Genomic DNA, 17114 nt, shown 5'->3' on the forward strand with positions numbered 1-17114 from the left:
GCTGCTGCATCTTCGGTTCAACAACCGAATCTCGATCAACTTCAGCAACAACTCCAAAGCATTCAACTTGTGGCTTCTCAACTTGGTTATCAATTAAACCCCTTCCCACCCCATGGGCTCAAGCATATTATGGTTCTCGGTCTTTCAACAATAATCGAGGTGGTCGAGGATCTCGTGGTTCTTCTCGTGGCAACTCTCGTAGTGGTTTCAATAATCGCCCTCAGAATAGCAATGGCCCCCGACAGTTTTCTTGGGCTTCAACCCACAACACAGTCTATGGCCATTGCAACAGGTGTGGCATAGGTCATCTACCGTCTCAGTGCCCAACTCAGCCGAACCACTCTCATCCTGCTCCACAAGCCAACTTTACATCACACTCAGAGGCTGGCTCATCTTCTGGTCCTGCTTGGAAACCAGATACTGATGCAACTCATCATGCCACACCAGACCTATCTAGCATGGATAGCTCAGAGGCCTACTACGGTAACGATTCTTTACTTGTTGGTAACGGTAATTCTGTACCCATTTTTCACATTGGTTCATCAAAAATATACTCACCAAACAAAACCTTTACCCTAACCGACATTCTTCATGTTCCTCAACTAAAACAAAATCTTTTATCTGTTCAAAAATTTTGCCTTGATAACAATGTTTTCTTTGAATTTCACTCTTCTTATTTTGTTGTCAAGGACGAGTCTAYTCGCACTACCCTCCTTACGGGCCCCAGTGAACAGGGTTTGTACTCCATTCGTCTTCCTCAACTCAAGTCTYTGCCGAAGGTTGCCTTCACTGTTGTTAAAGCTCCTTCGAACATTTGGCATCAGCGTTTAGGACATCCTCATGCTCAAGTTTTTCGTTCAATTGTTTCTTATTGTTCTTTACCCGTTCCGGACAAATTATCAAATACTTTATGTTCTTCTTGTCAATTGGGAAAATATTCAAAGTCATCTTTGCCTGATTCCACTTTTCGTAGCAATAATATTTTAAATCTTGTTTACTGTGATGTTTAGGGCCCTTCTCCCGCGCCATCTCTTGATGGTCATCATTATTTTCTTTTATGTGTTGACCATTTCACACGTTACATGTGGATTTATCCNGTTGACCATTTCACACGTTACATGTGGATTTATCCTTTAAATCAAAAATCTGATGTGTACACTGTGTTCACACAATTTATTACCATGACTGAACGYCAATTTAACACCAAATTAAAGTGTATTCAATCTGACTGGGGGCACGAATTTCGGCCTCTCACCAATCTTTGTCGCAACATTGGCATCATCCACAGAAGGTCTTGTCCTCACACCAGTGAGCAAAATGGCATTGTTGAATGCCGCCATCGTCATGTTGTAGAAACTGGTCTCACTCTCCTGGCTCAGCCTAGTCTTCCTCAACGCTTCTGGTCCCTTGCCTTTGAAACAGCTGTATACCTCATCAATCGTCTCCCTTCTCGTGTCTCCTCAAATAAATCTCCTTTTGAACAAGTCTTCAAACGCAAACCTGATTATTCTTTCTTACGAGTCTTTGGTTGTCAATGCTTCCCTTATCTTCGTCCATACAATCATCACAAAACAAAATTCCGGTCCACTCCCTGCGTTTTTCTTGGTTACAGCACCGTTCACCACGACTATCGCTGCTTTGACCCGTCTAATGACCGGATTTATATTGCCCGACATGTTCGCTTCAATGAGCATGTGTTTCCCTACCAGCCTTCACCAACCCCACCACCACCATCCACTCCTCCTTACATCTCTATATTCCCTAAYCCACCACCCGGTTTCCCACCCGAGCCTCCACAATCGCCTCCACCGCCACCCCCTCTTCAATCTCCTCCTCACGAACCTCCTCAATCGTCTCCACAATCATCACCATCACCACCTATTCCACCTCCTTCTCCTTCTGATGCCTCCCCGCCCGAACTTACCCATACTCCACCACCCGTCTCTATACCTCGGCCTTCACTCCTTCGCCCCAATCCCAAACAACATGACCGATATAACCCAGCCGCTTACTCTGCCACCGCTCCCTCACCTCTACCTCTTGAACCCACCAGTTTTACCGTTGCTAACAAGTCTTTAGAATGGCGCCAAGCAATGGCTGATGAGTTGGTTGCGCTTCATAGGAATGGCACGTGGACACTTGTGCCCCCTATTTCTAATGCTAGTGTTGTTAATTGTAAATGGGTTTACCGGTTAAAAACTGATGAACATGGAAAGATTACCAGGTACAAATCCCGCCTTGTGGCCAAAGGTTTTCACCAACAGCATGGCGTGGATTATCATGAGACTTTCAGCCCCGTTATCAAGCCTGTYACTATYCGCACTGTCCTGTCTCTTGTTGTCACCAACAAATGGCCTCTCAGACAGTTGGACATTCAGACCGCATTTCTGCATGRTGATCTCAAGGAAACTGTTTACATGCGTCAACCTCCTGGCTTCATTGATCAAACCAAACCTGATCATATCTGCTTGTTACACAAGTCGTTGTATGGGCTCAAACAAGCCCCTCGTGCCTGGTTTATAAAACTGTCTAATGCTCTTCAATAGTTGGGTTTTTATGGGTCCAAAACCGACCCCTCACTTTTTATTCTCAAATCTCCGGGCTCTCTTATCTACCTTCTGGTATATGTTGATGACATCATCATCACCGGTAACAACTCCGCTGCTATCGCCACCGTCGTTGACCAGCTCCATACTCTCTTTGCTCTTAAAGATATGGGGCAGCTACATTATTTTTTTGGGGTCGAAGTTGTTCACAAGGAGGCAGACTTAGTTCTTTCACAACGGAAATATGTTTGTGAGATCTTACACCGTGCTGGCCTTGCAGACTGTAAACCGATTGCTACTCCAATGAGCACCTCTCAAGTGTTGTTACCGGATAATAGCCCATTACTCGATGATCCCTCTCGCTATAGGCAGACCGTCGGGGCTCTTCAGTATGCTACCCTTTCTCGTCCTGATATTTCCTTTGCAATCAATAAAGTTTGCTAGTTCATGCATGCTCCGACTGAAAATCATTGGGCCGGAGTAAACGGATCTTACGTTACCTCAAGGGCACCATCAATTTGGGTTTATGGATTTGTCACAATACGAGCTATCAGCTTCAAGCCTTTTCTGATTCTCATTGGAACCAAAATCTTCAAGCTTACTCGGACTCTGACTAGGCTGGTTGCCCAATCGATCGTCGATCCACGGGGGGATATGCTATCTACTTAGGCTCGAATCTTATTTCTTGGTCTGCTCGCAAGCAGAAGACTGTCTCTCGATCTTCAACAGAGTCCGAGTATAAGACCATTGCAGATACTGTTGCTGAGTTGATTTGGCTGAAGTCTCTTCTTCAGGAACTTAGATTGAATAGCAAGGCCCCTACACTTTGGTGTGATAATCTTGGCGCGACATATCTCACAGCTAACCCTGTCTTTCATGCCCGTACCAAGCATGTTGAAGTAGACTATAACTTTGTTCGTGAACAAGTTACTCAAGGGAAACTAATTGTCAAGTTCATCTCCACAGACGACCAAATTGCTGATATTTTTACAAAGCCCTTGTCTTCTCAGAAGTTTTGAGTTTCTACGGTCCAAGTTGCAGATTGCTAACCGCGCTGAACTTGCGGGGGAATGTTAGACTAAGTCAGCTAGTCTAGTTTATATTTTTAATATTGTCTAGGGTCCAAAGTGTAATTAGTTTTACCTATATAAAGTGTATCAGATTATTATTATTTTTCAATCAATACAATCAATATCAAGTTTTATATGGATGCTTACATTTTAGAAGTTTTGGTAGATCTGATATGGTTTTGGTCCATTTTTGGGGCCTGTTGCTGTTTTACAATTACTGGGTTTGGACTGATGCTGTTGATCTGCTCTTATTCTGCACCTGCTCTTTTCTGCTATTCATTTTATTGGTGGTTGGTGTCTTTAGGGGTCCTATACAGATTTTCTTAAAATAAATTTGTATTATTTGGTTTTGGTCTCTTCTCCATGATGGATGGTTTAGAATTTGTATTGTCTGGATGGCCATGGGTTATTTTGCTGTTTTTCTGTTTTGTTGGCTGCTGGTACAAGCTTTGGGGAGGAGCAAGGTGCCATCGATATTGGATTGTGCTTCTAAGTATTTGAGCTCAGTTTCAAATTTGGTTAATTTGTGTTCTTAATATTCTTTTTCTCTACATATTCTTAGTATTCTTTTTCCCAGGCTTATTATAAACCGTAACTACTATATTGGTTGGTTTTGTTGGTGAAAATCGGTTGGAGATTTATTTAGATTGCTTCAATATGACTGATAAAAAAAATGATTCATATATAGCTATACTGCAATTCTAACAGCGTAAAGCTTACTTTGCCTATGTGTATCATGTATCTTCCCCATTATTGATTTTTCGGCTGCATAACTTCCCAAAGAGACATTAGGAAGAGTGATACCTTCCATAACACCATTAACAAGACCAGATTGTTGCAACAACTTACCTGTTCGAGGCACCAGGATACCATCTAACTCTTCTCAGAAATAAGCTGGTTTTAAGATGATCATTCAGACAACTGGATTTTTCATAAGAACTACCGGATCTTGCAGGTCTACCACTATAGCTAGTTGCAACATTTCCCTTGTCACCCTTTCCTTCTACTGCCACTGAATTTGCTCCATTTATATGATTACAGTTTAACGCTAATTCAAAGTATCCTCCATTAGTTTGCAATGCATCTTCTTTAACACCTTGATCATCCATGGATGTCTTAACCCTTTTGTTTTCATCATTTTAGAATTATTATCTCTGTGTAGAATTGCATTTTCATAATTGTTCCATGCATTAGATTTGCAAGGAAGAAGGCTATCAAGCATTAAAGTAATCAAGCTTGGACCTTGACTTTTGAAGATACAAGTTGACATCAATAGTGATTTTTGCAGAATTAGAGCTCCTTGGAGTGACATAAGCACATATATGATTTTTGTTGTTTTTTCCTTAAGTATGGACTTGAATGTTGTTATTTGTTTAAAACAATTTATACACTACCTTCTTCCTTACATTTATTCAGATTTTACATTCTGCCGCATTGCGCAGGTACACAACTAGTACATTCAAAAATCATATATGAAAGATAAAATAGCAAAGAACTGACCTTTTAAGGAACAGTGTCATCGACAAAATACCGCCTGAGAGAACACACGAACAAGTTTATTAAGAATCAACTTTATGCCAAATTCAACTTGATGGAGAGAAACTCTTAAACATGTTATGATTATCAACTTACTTTACAATAACATATGCAGGTTATCAGCTTGAAACATATCTCCTATAGCCCCCAACAAATTAGGATCCACGACAAATTAATGAAAACTATATAATAATCAGAAGAAACATAAAATAACAAAGATTGGCTACCCTTCTCATCAAGCATCACATAAGCATTGTTAACAATTAGAAGAAATTGAAGAAAAAAATAATAACTATGGAATAACCATAATACAAACTAAGACAACCAAATAAAAAATGCATACATATTCACAGTTGTAAAAGGAGATCTAAGAATAGGATGTCCATATCTGAAAAGATGTGGATCTACTAACTCATCACAAAAAATGAAAGAAACTCAATATCATAAAAGACCCGAGTATTAAATAGAAGGCTAAAAGTTTACATTAAAATTGTTAATATGCGAGCAGAACACCAAAGAAACTTGAGAGATCTATACCCAAATCCATGCACACATACACATATATTAATCGAAGAAGAATGGTACCTCAATTGAGTTCAAGGTGGCATTTAAGAGAGAGGGAAGAGTCATGTCTCCATCATGAACATTTTCTTCAACCCACATTTATTGACCCTGAAGTTCTAGGGAGACGCAAGAAACTGCCACATTGCACAAATGGACATTATTAGAGCTCAAAACCTACCTTTCCCAACCATTAAGTGTAGAAGTACAAAGGTTAACCTTCAAACTCAAAACATTTAGCATTGAAAAAACATATAAAACAAATCAAATTTAAATAGGATCTTGGAAGAAAAAGAAAAATCAAAAAACCCAATTTAACCATTAAAAATGCTGGAAAATTAGCACAATCCATACACTTTGGTGTTGCCTTCACCTGGACAAAAAGTCAAAACTCATCTAATACAATATGTACTATGTATCTGCACAAGGTGACCAAACACAAAATAGAAATGTGGTTAGATACAGTATGTACTATGTAAGTGCACATACAGGAACGATAAAAACTATTAAGGAACTTCCATTCAGAATAACAACTAAACTTTGCCACTTGAAAAATCATTAACAATGTTAAACCAACCCCAAAAGCTAGCTAGACCAGATGCACAATAAAGCCAAGGATATAATATACCTCAACTTGAAGCCTCATTACAAACTAAGAATCAGTTGAGAAACAACAAACTTTTTAATTCTTTTGCACCGGACATACATCAACTTGTTCCTGCAAAAATCATACCATATACAACAAATTTAGGTCTGTAAAAATAAAGAAAATAGTCAGATTTATCCAGTGATGATGAAGAAAATTCAAATCTCGAGGGTGGAGACATGGATAGAGTGACAGAAGAAGCAGGTAGGATCGCAGAGCATGGGTTGGTATTAGAATGCAAGGGGTGCACGAAAAGGATTTCATCCACCATATTGGCGGAAAAATATTTTCAGGGTGTGGCTAAAGAAAGGATGTGGTGGTGATTTCATTGTGTTGTGGAATCGAGAGATGAAAGAGTGAGAGTGAAAGGCCTAAAGAATGAAGGAGGACGGTGATCATCGAGTACCGCCACCTTCAGCGTGAGCATCAAAAATAGAAACCTTGCATTTTGAATCATGAATAGTCACTTGGGTTGGGAAAGGGTGAAGTTGGAGAGGCATGAGAAGAGGGGGAAAAAATTAATCTTGGAAACATAATCCTTGACAAATAAGAAGGCATGCATAGCTTACATGTAAAATGTGTATATATAATGCCAATTAAGAGATTTTGGAATTTTAAGCTTTAACAAGTTATACTTAATGCATTGAAAGTTGTTTTTAAGACTTTGAGCAAAATGCTTTATAAGATAGTCTAGATATTAATTCATAAACCAACAATAGATATTATTTTACATATATAATTAAGTTGGTTTCTTGCTTCACTTTCTTAATAGTCATCTTACGTGTTTAAGTTGCTTTATACATAAGTTCTACATGTTTTACCTTATCACATCGTCAGCTTGCACACCACTGTATCGTATAGATATATACACACAATTGAATCGTTATTCTACATGTTATATTTCCTGATTACCCGTTGCACACACCTTTGCATCATGCAAAAGCCAGCCAGACCTTACATTTTACCCCTCCCAGACCTTACTTTCAAGTGGGATATATCGGCTTTGTTTGGTTTGGTCACTTATTTACAAACAAGAATGTGAAAAGAACAAAAGATATCACAAAATTAGAATTAACACAATGTAGTTTTATTATAAAAAGTGTGGAAAAACCAAAAATAACAAATTTGATGCCTTGATTATTGTGTGAGCTTTGAGCGCCACAAGGAACATAGAGATAGCAACCAAAAGGAATTGCAACAATGGATGAAAACAAGGTTTGACACATAAGCAAGCCAATCAAGGATCTCAAATACAATACCACTGGATCAAAATCCGTCTATCATAAAAATACGATTGTAGCAACAAGAATGATCGTGCTTTTAAATGCATGCTCAACACTACACTCATGTTTTTCTCTTAAAGATGGTTCTAGTAGTGTTTTATCACTGTCCAAAAAAGGCAACATTTGAGTTGACACATAATTTAATAAAAGTGTTAATATAGTATTGATCAAACATGGAAAATGTTCACCAACAAGGAGAAAAGAAAGTAAATATTATGAACTAAAATCAGAATCAGATGTACTAATTATAAGGAATGATTGAAAACTTGCCAGAAAAAGAAAATATTGTATTTTTTTAACAACCCAAAAATAAAGAATTTTGTATTTTTTGTAAACTATTTGGAACCAAGGAAGTAGTCAATTTGAAAATAACAACTAATCCCATCACAACAGACCCAAAAATGAAAACAGAACTATGAAAAGTACCTACTTTCCATGAGAATTCTGAGCATGCTACAACATCTGCAAGTGGGACTACCAAACAAATCAGAAAATGAGTCTCAATAAAAGTCAACTATATAATTGCCACAATCCAACTTCCAACTTTCTTGTGGAGAAAGATCTGCAAGATATTATACCAGCAATTAAGAACTTCATCTTTGGAATCTTTATAACACAATCAGGTATTTGTCCTTACCAGAAAAGCAAAATAATAGTTTGAACGTTCGAACCACCTTGACAAATCAACCGCAAGAAGCAGAATGTATACTTTCAGCTAACATTCGCATTCTCCCAAAGGATATTTTGCAATTATTTCTAGTATAGAATGAGTCAATCATCCACTTTAGAATACATTCATGAGCAACTAGGAGTCATTTGGCAGTCCCCACAACACCACCACCAACAAAATTCAATTGATTCACCTATCATGTTTATCTCTGTTCTTTTACAAAATAATGATCTTACATGGCTACCATGATTTTTCTTACTCTACAACACCATCAAGCGAAGGTGTTATATTCTCATACCTTCTCAACAAAAACAAGATTCAGTTCCTGGAACACATACCTCATCCTTCATTGGTGCTTTCAGTTCCTTCAAAAGGGATAATATTTCAGCAGAACTAGAATGGGACTCATCTCCTGAAACAAACATGTGTGTGTCCCGTCCCAACTTAATCCAGCTATGTCCAGGATGCTTTTTAACTCCCTTTTCCTTCATTTCCCTCCTGACAAAGTTCACTTGGTCCCAATGCCCTGAAGCTGCATATATATTGGAAAGCAACACGAAAGAAGCTGAGCTTTGGGGCTCTAAAGTAGAGAGCTCTTTACTTGCACGTTTTCCTCTTTCTTCATCACCGTGTATTCTACAGGCCCCAAGAAATGTAGCCCAAATGATTGCATTTGGTTTAAATTCTAGTTTGTTAATGAATTCCTCAGCCTCCTTGAGATAACCCCATCTCCCAAGAAGATCAATCATACAGGAAATATGATCCATGCGTGGTTGAATGTTATAGTGATTRGTCATGGTATCAAATATATGACGTCCTTCAGAAACTTTTCCCGCATGACTACATGCAGTAAGTACTCCGAGCAATGTGACATCATCAGGCTTTATATTTGACTGCCTCATTTTGCCAAAGATTTGTAGTGCATTCTCAGCATACCCGTTTTTGGCAAATCCAACTATCATTGAGTTCCATGTGATGACATCTTTTTTCTTCACTAATTCCTTAAAGACTTGTGAAGAACTTGCAACATCCCCACACTTTGCATACATGTCTACAAGAGCACTACCAGTCAACTCATCCAAGTCAAAACCCGTGTGGAAAACAAGCGAATGCACCTCTTGGCCATCCTGTAGAGACGCYAAGGTCGCACATGCTTTAAGAACACTAACAAATGTTGCTTGATCAGGCATGGCATTGTATCTGCGCATTTCTTGGTATATCGCCAGTGCCTCCTTGCTGCAATCATTTTGAACAAGCCCTGATACAACAACAGTCCACAAAACTGTGCTCTTTATGTTTGGCAACTCTAAGAAGACAACCAAAGCACTTGCACTTGCCTGGGAGTTGAAATACATGCCCAGAAGAGAAACAACCAAAAATTCATCGTCATAAGAGAAACCGTATTTTGTCACTAAACTGTGAATTTGTCTTCCAAGTTTTGATTTGGAAGGTTCATTGCAGCCATCCAATATGCTTGCCAATGTAACCTCTGATGGACTCACTCCTTGAGACTGCATACCTTTAAACAAATTTACAGCTAAATCCATGTTTTTCTGAGCATACCCACTAATTAAAGCATTCGTAGATGCTACATTTTTCTCTGGCATGGAAGAGAAAATTTCTTGTGCATCCAAAATGACCCCACACTTAGAATACATATCAAGAAGAGAGCTTCCAGCATAAAGGCTGGTTGCCATATTATACTTGACTAAAAGGCAATGCAACTGTTTTCCTTTGCTGAGAGATCGGATATTTGCACAAGCACTGAGTATACTGGCAAAGCACACCTCATCAGGTGCAATCCCATCTGATCTCATTCTCTGAAACATGCTRAAGGCATCCTCTTCTTCTTCTTCCTGCACAAACCCAACTATCATTACATTCCAAGAAACATTATCTCGATTTTCTATCATGTCAAACTGTTTTCTGGCATCATATAGACAACTGGCTTTTGCATACATATCTACCAATGCATTTCCCACAAATAAATTCGCATCAAACTTGTTTTTGATAGCAAGTGAATGCAACTGTTTCCCTATTTCGACACTTCTCAAAGAAGCACATGCGCTCAAAACACTGGTATAAGTAAATTCATCAGGTTGGAAGCCAGAACATCTCATGTTTATAAATAGATGAATCACTTCATCAACATTTTTATTTTGTGCATAACCCCCGAGCATTGTGTTCCACAAAACAATATTTTTCTCATCTAAAGCATCAAAGACACTCCTTGCAGAATCCATTTCTTGACACTTTGCATACATATTGATTAAGGAACTTCCCACATAAACATTGGAACATAACCCTTGTTTGATTGCTTGAGAATGAACTTGAGAACCACAATCTAGATCAAATGTAATAGCAATAGCACTCAAAACACTTCCTAGAGTGGATCTTGTGGGTTTAACCCCAGATCTAATCATACCTTGGAAATAATCAATAACTACATTGTGACAACCTTCACGAGCATGCCCTGAGATCATGACATTCCATGCAACAGCATTTGGATTAGGCATTTGGTTGAAAAAATGGCGTGCATCATCAAGATGTCCAGATTCCAGGCATGCGCTTATGATAGTTACAAATGCTACTTGGTCTGGTATATGGCCCAGTGGCAACATATCCTTAAATAATCTTAGAGCCTTTTCAAGAAAACCAACTTGAACATACCCGCCAATCATCGCCGTCCAAGAAACTGTATCAGAGCATACAGACCCATCAAATATCTCCCATGCATCATCAACAAGGGCACATTTTGCATACATGTCAATAAGTGATCCTTCACAAAATGAATTACATATGAACCCTGTTTTGATAACATGACAGTGCACCACTTTACCCAACATAATGTCAGTCAGTCTAGCATAAACCGATAAAACAACGGCATAGGTGAATTGATTTGGATACACCCCATAAATTTGCATAGCGCCGAAAATGTGTTTAACATCTTCTAACATTCCATGCCTTGAGTGCATCGATAAAATTGAGTTCCAAGCCCGTGTATCTTTTTGTTCCAACTGCTCAAAAGCTTTTTGAGCAAAGTCCATGTTGCCGCATTTCGCATGCAAATCGACAATGGCATTGCCAAGTTTCCCTTTTGAATCAAATCCAAGTAGCAAACTTTGAGCATGAATGAGGTTAACGGCTCTGGAGGCTTGTACGACTCTTTGAGGCGATTCATCAAACAACCTATGGGATTGAACTTGTTTGCAGTATTACAAACACACCGTCAAAAGACGAGAGTATGCCTGTTGCCCATGAATCATAATGGGTTGTCGGATTCGAAGCTCATGGGTTACTTGCTGCAAATTTGGTACACCACAGCTGCAAAAAGTTCATTTGGTTGGTTTGATGTATGCTCTTTTGCGACATATCACTCGTTAAGGTACTACCATGTGTTTTTGCTTCGTTTAATACTAGAGCTACAAAAGGCACGAAAACAATATGGGTTAAAGTTAAACTGAGAACACAATGCCGCTTATGTGAAACAATGTACTGTTGTTTTACATTGTGAACCAAGCACATGTTAATCACTTATAATGTTCCATTTGAAAATTGCAGTTAAAAATTTCACAAAAGAATATGATGATATTGGAGTCAAAATAAAAAATAAAGGAATAAAATTCTCCTTTTTAAATTTTTTTATGTAATTTAAGTATTTTATATTAAAAAATGGTTGTTTTATTTTAGTTTGAAAAGTAAAGATTTATTATATTTATAGAATATAAGGAACTATCTACTTCCCTGATTGAAATTAGGTCAAAACCTTTTTTTATCATTTATAGGTTAAACTTCCATTTAGAATTAAAATTGGTTAGGGTTTTCGTATTTATTACAAAATTATCACTTTGTTTCATAGCCTTTGATCAAAACCATTAAATGGTTGAGAKTGGACCTCATGGTTCTCAACCTTTTAGGGATACATGATTAAGCCACCCACCCACCCCCACCCCACTATACATATATATATATATATATACACACTTATGTATGTGAGGAATGGGGTTTAACGTTATGCAGTGAGGTGTGGTTTAAAACATGTATTAGGCATTCCCAGAAAGAGAAGTGACATGTTAATATTTTGGATTTTCAAAGTGACTATGACCTTCATTTCAACATGCTGAAAATCACCTTTACTTGCTTGGTACCACAGTTAGTGCAATATAATCATAATATAACATAACCACATAAGTTGAATTTTAACAAGCTTCAATGGTATCTAATCAGCAAACAAATATACAAACGAAGTGTATAAATGATATTCCAAAGTCCAAACACAACAGTCGATGCAGATGAATAAGCATAACAGAAAGCTTAAATTTCAAATAGAACTACAGCAGCAGAACAAAAAGCTCCAAAATTCAAACTCAATTGCCCTCCACCATGAAACACAAGTCCAAACATAAGCTTATATATAAAAAAAAAAAAAATTGTCAATAGTTCCAAACAAAGTCCCTCAAGACATCAAGAAATGAACAATAAATTTGTACAAATTCATCCAAAAAGTTTGTGATACAAAACATATAAAATCAGAAGAAGCATCCATAAAATGAATACCCTATAAATTTATGTAACTATATCTTTAACATTCTAATCATGATAAAGTTAAATACCGTAGATCAAGCAACCCGTAAACAAATTTCATAACCTTCATGTTTGATCGAATAAGGAGTAGAACACAAGTCAGATGCTGTGAAGCAACAAGACGAATCTGAGATCTCAATTCTGGATTAGGGTTTTCTGGATACAAGAAATAGAACACCAAACACTTGCTATTCCATAAGCCAAATCAAGCCCCTTGGTGGGGAGTTTTCTTCGAATCGAAGCCAGCCAAAACCCTTGGTTGCATTTTTCTTTGAATGGAAGCCAATTTGTTGCATTTTTTCAAATCCTTGAAGTCAAAACCCTGTGTTTTATTTGGATTTGAGGTTGTAGTAGATGCCAATTGATTTGGTGCAAAATGATTAAGTGGTCATAATGATAAAGAGGCTATGTATGATTTAGTGCATAACAATGACGGGTAAATGTTCTGAATGAGATGTCTGAATGACATAAAATTACCATTTTAACCCTCTTTTATGACTTAATGTTTAATGAAATATGACCACTTGATAAATATTCTAAACTAACAAATTAACTTGCAAATATAAATTACAAAAARATATAAACCATATATCACTTTGCAACATAACATACATCAATCAAAATATTTATATATAGTTCATCATAGGTCATACAAATGGTATATCATAAATGAACAATGGAACTAATGGTCATGGATGCAAAGAAGAGCAAAGTGTGCTAGAATTTATGTCCTCAAATAATGGCCACGAACATATGTTGTATATTAACAGCTAAACTAGAAAACGACCTCAAATATTGTTCCTTCTTGCAATCTGTTTATCCAATGGCCACAACAAGTACTTCAATGTAGAATTTAGAACACAACATAAAAAACGTATACATGGCTACAAATACCTACATCTATCACCAAAAGTCCGATTCAATAAGGAGGACTACAAAATTGATGGTATCGGTTAAGCTTAATCTACATAACCCAAGTCCTAACTACTAGAATCAATGTGGAAGAAAATGGAGTAATTGATCATTTGAACTAAGCAAAGAACTAAAAAAGTCATCACAACTGAAGTGGCAATTAGAAATGCATAAATCTGAAATTTAAGCTCATAAACAAAATCATACCGAACAAATAAACAATGATCAAGAGACTTTGGGTAACATAAAGTCAAAAGAAATATTTGATATTTAAGCTCATAAACAAAGTAGTTTACAATGAAATAACAACAAAGGCAAAAATAGGCTTCATTTAAGAAATTCTTCCCACAAGACTTGCAATGTTAACATGGTGAGTTGCTCTTCTCTAGAACCATAGAACATTCTTTTGTAAGAATAAGTTGTCATAGAGTTAATATCCTCAAACATGTCAAGTCATCAATGCTTTATAATGTTGTAGTTTGGTGTTATAATGTGAGATAGCATACATATGGGTTATGCTTTCATCTTCATACCTACCATGGCTTAACCAACACATTGATATGTTAGTTGAGATATAGAGCATGTCTCACTCAATCGAACTTTATAGGTTAACTCCCATGCCACGTTTTATTATGGGTGAAAAATTTGTTATTATAACTTGATGCATATATGGCTAACAATTGGTATGCAACTACTCCTGAATATTTAGAGCACAATTGCATAGTTGTGGTTTGATATTAGCGTCTGATTGCATAGTTGTGGGTTGATATCAGGGACGGACCAGAGTAGTGCATATGGTGGCACAGGCCGACACCACATTCTTCCATCGTAGTGTAAAAAATTATAGGGTCGTGAAAAGTGTCACCATATCAATTTGTTTGTGTGCCACCGTATAGATTTTGAAACTACAATGAGAACACAAGTTTCCTCGGTAGAGTTAGTTTGCAAGTCTTTTCTTCCACCCTAGACCTGAATTTGCATCTTGTTAGTGTCATTTTCTTAGTTTTTAGCTTTTAATTTAAGATTTATTATGTTCAGGAAAAAAATTTGCAATAAAAGACTTGGAACAACCAACCTCACATATGAAAAGCAATGAACTAACCGTCAGACCAATGATGATTTTGTGAAAAAATATCTCTATAGTTGTTTCTTATAGTCTAATGGTGCCACCACTTAAAAAAATTTCTAGGTCTCTGGTTGATGTTAAGTCACTGATTGCTCTAAGAAACTAAAGAATTTTGATTACATAGTAAGTTCACAAAAGATAGCTACATTTTTTCTATTTATACAATTACAAAGTAAAAAAATATGAATTTCATGATGTATGTACGGGGATGATGCGACATCAATTTATGTGCAATTGTATTATAAGCCTTGTACTAATTGAGCATGTTTTGTACTAGATAGGTGTCTCGTGAAAAGGGCTTCTATTTGGATTACTTGGGTAGATATCTCAGCCAAGGCTTTGTTTTACGTAATCCCTACAAGTTAAATTGAAAAATCTCCATGAACAACACCAAACTCAAGAAAACTAAATAATATATTAGTACTACACATACAGTTTAAACTACCACCCAATGCTCAACACCACAACCATTTCTGATAAACCACCCAAGGGAATTGGTTTATAACATGAAATTTTTTGTCATTGAAACTTTTATCAAACACTCGGGTTCATAGAAAAAAGGGAACACATTGGTGGGGTAATCACAAAATTAAGATAGGAACACAATGAGTGTATCAAAAAACGAAGATTAGGGATGTTGAAAGAAAATCTGCGGACTTCAAAAAATCAAAGGAAAATATACCCAAACACTTACACATTAAAGAATCATCGTTTTAGAACACCAAAGAAGTCACATAAGCCATTGTTTCAAACCTAGAAATAGAAGGGGTTCACATACCTGCGACTGATAGCAGAGCAATAGCAGCGAGAGATCACAGTTGCCAGAAGACAAGAGATAGAGAGAGGAGGAGACCGAAGAAGAAGGGCAAACGGGATTCGAGAATATGCGAATGATAGCACGATCTTTTTTTTTTAATTTACGTTTATGTTCGATTATTTAGAGCATATTTTAAAATTTTCTGTTTTTTTTAATTTCTATAATTTAATTTTTTTATTGTAATATAATTTAGATTTAATAATGAAATCATTTATTTTTTATTTAATAACTAGAAACGTACTCACATAGCAAGATACATCTCAATTTTAATGTTCCATTTTTTTTGTCTCAGTTAATGTTTAATACAAATTTATGTGATTTTAAGAAATCGATAATATTTTTATTTTTGAATAAAATATAAATATGAAGATATATCATAAAAAAACTATAAAAAAAGGTTATTGATATTAGTACCAAACTAACTATTTAATTTTTTTTTGTGTGTATTTCTTTAACTCATTTTTGTTTTGTTTAATAATATAACTTTTTATAAAAATAATAATTAAGTATTTTGTTAGAACTCAATGATTATCCTAATTATATTTTGGATTTTTTTATATTTAAAATGAGATATTTATCCTCTATTTGATTATGTTTATTTGCAGTTAGTTACACGAACTTTAATAAGTTGTACTTACGCACAATTTACTTGTAGTCTTGAATTTTAAGTAATATGCATCAATAAACAGTATTTCATGCTTAAAAAATTATTTTTAAGAGTTTTGTCAAATGTTTTATGATTATTCTAAATATATTTTAATTTTTTTATATTTAAAATGAGATACATATTCAGTATTTGATTATGTTTATCTACAATTAATTACACGAATTCAAACATGGAGCTTTAATAGATTGTAGATTTACACAATTTATTTGTAATCTTAAATTTTAAATGATATATATCAATAAATAATACTTAATGCATAAAAAATGGTTTTTAAAATTTTTTATCAAAAAAATTATATACTATAATATTAAAATATTTAAAAAAACAAGTTTCTATTATTTCCTGAATTCTAAAAGTATTATATATCATACAATAATGCACAATTTTTAAATTTTTCACAACCTTCACTCCCACTTCCAAGTCTCGTTAAAAATCAAATATTTTAATTTTTAAATTATTAAAAGAGTATTTGCATAATGCAGTAAGATACATCTTGATTTTAATGTTTTGTTTTATATTTTGGATCTACCAATGTTATGATGCTATGTAGTTTTGAGAAAAAATAAATGTTTTTATTTTTTATTGAAATATAAATTTGAAGATATAAAATTTTAAAAAAATTAGTGATATTAGTATTAAATTAACTATAAGTTCCGTTTTTATGTAATTACTTTGATTCAAATTTTTTTTATAATT

The 17114-nt window shown here is 35.7% G+C and overlaps 1 pseudogene; it reads right to left on the reverse strand.

The window, feature by feature from the left end:
- Window positions 1-8451: 8451 nt before the first annotated feature.
- On the reverse strand, window positions 8452-15736 carry LOC112516822 (annotated as a pseudogene).
- Between the last annotated feature and the right edge of the window lie 1378 nt (window positions 15737-17114).

This window comes from Cynara cardunculus, assembly GCF_001531365.2.
Source record: "Cynara cardunculus var. scolymus isolate 2C chromosome LG 8, CcrdV1, whole genome shotgun sequence".
Classification (NCBI taxonomy): Eukaryota; Viridiplantae; Streptophyta; class Magnoliopsida; order Asterales; family Asteraceae; genus Cynara; species Cynara cardunculus.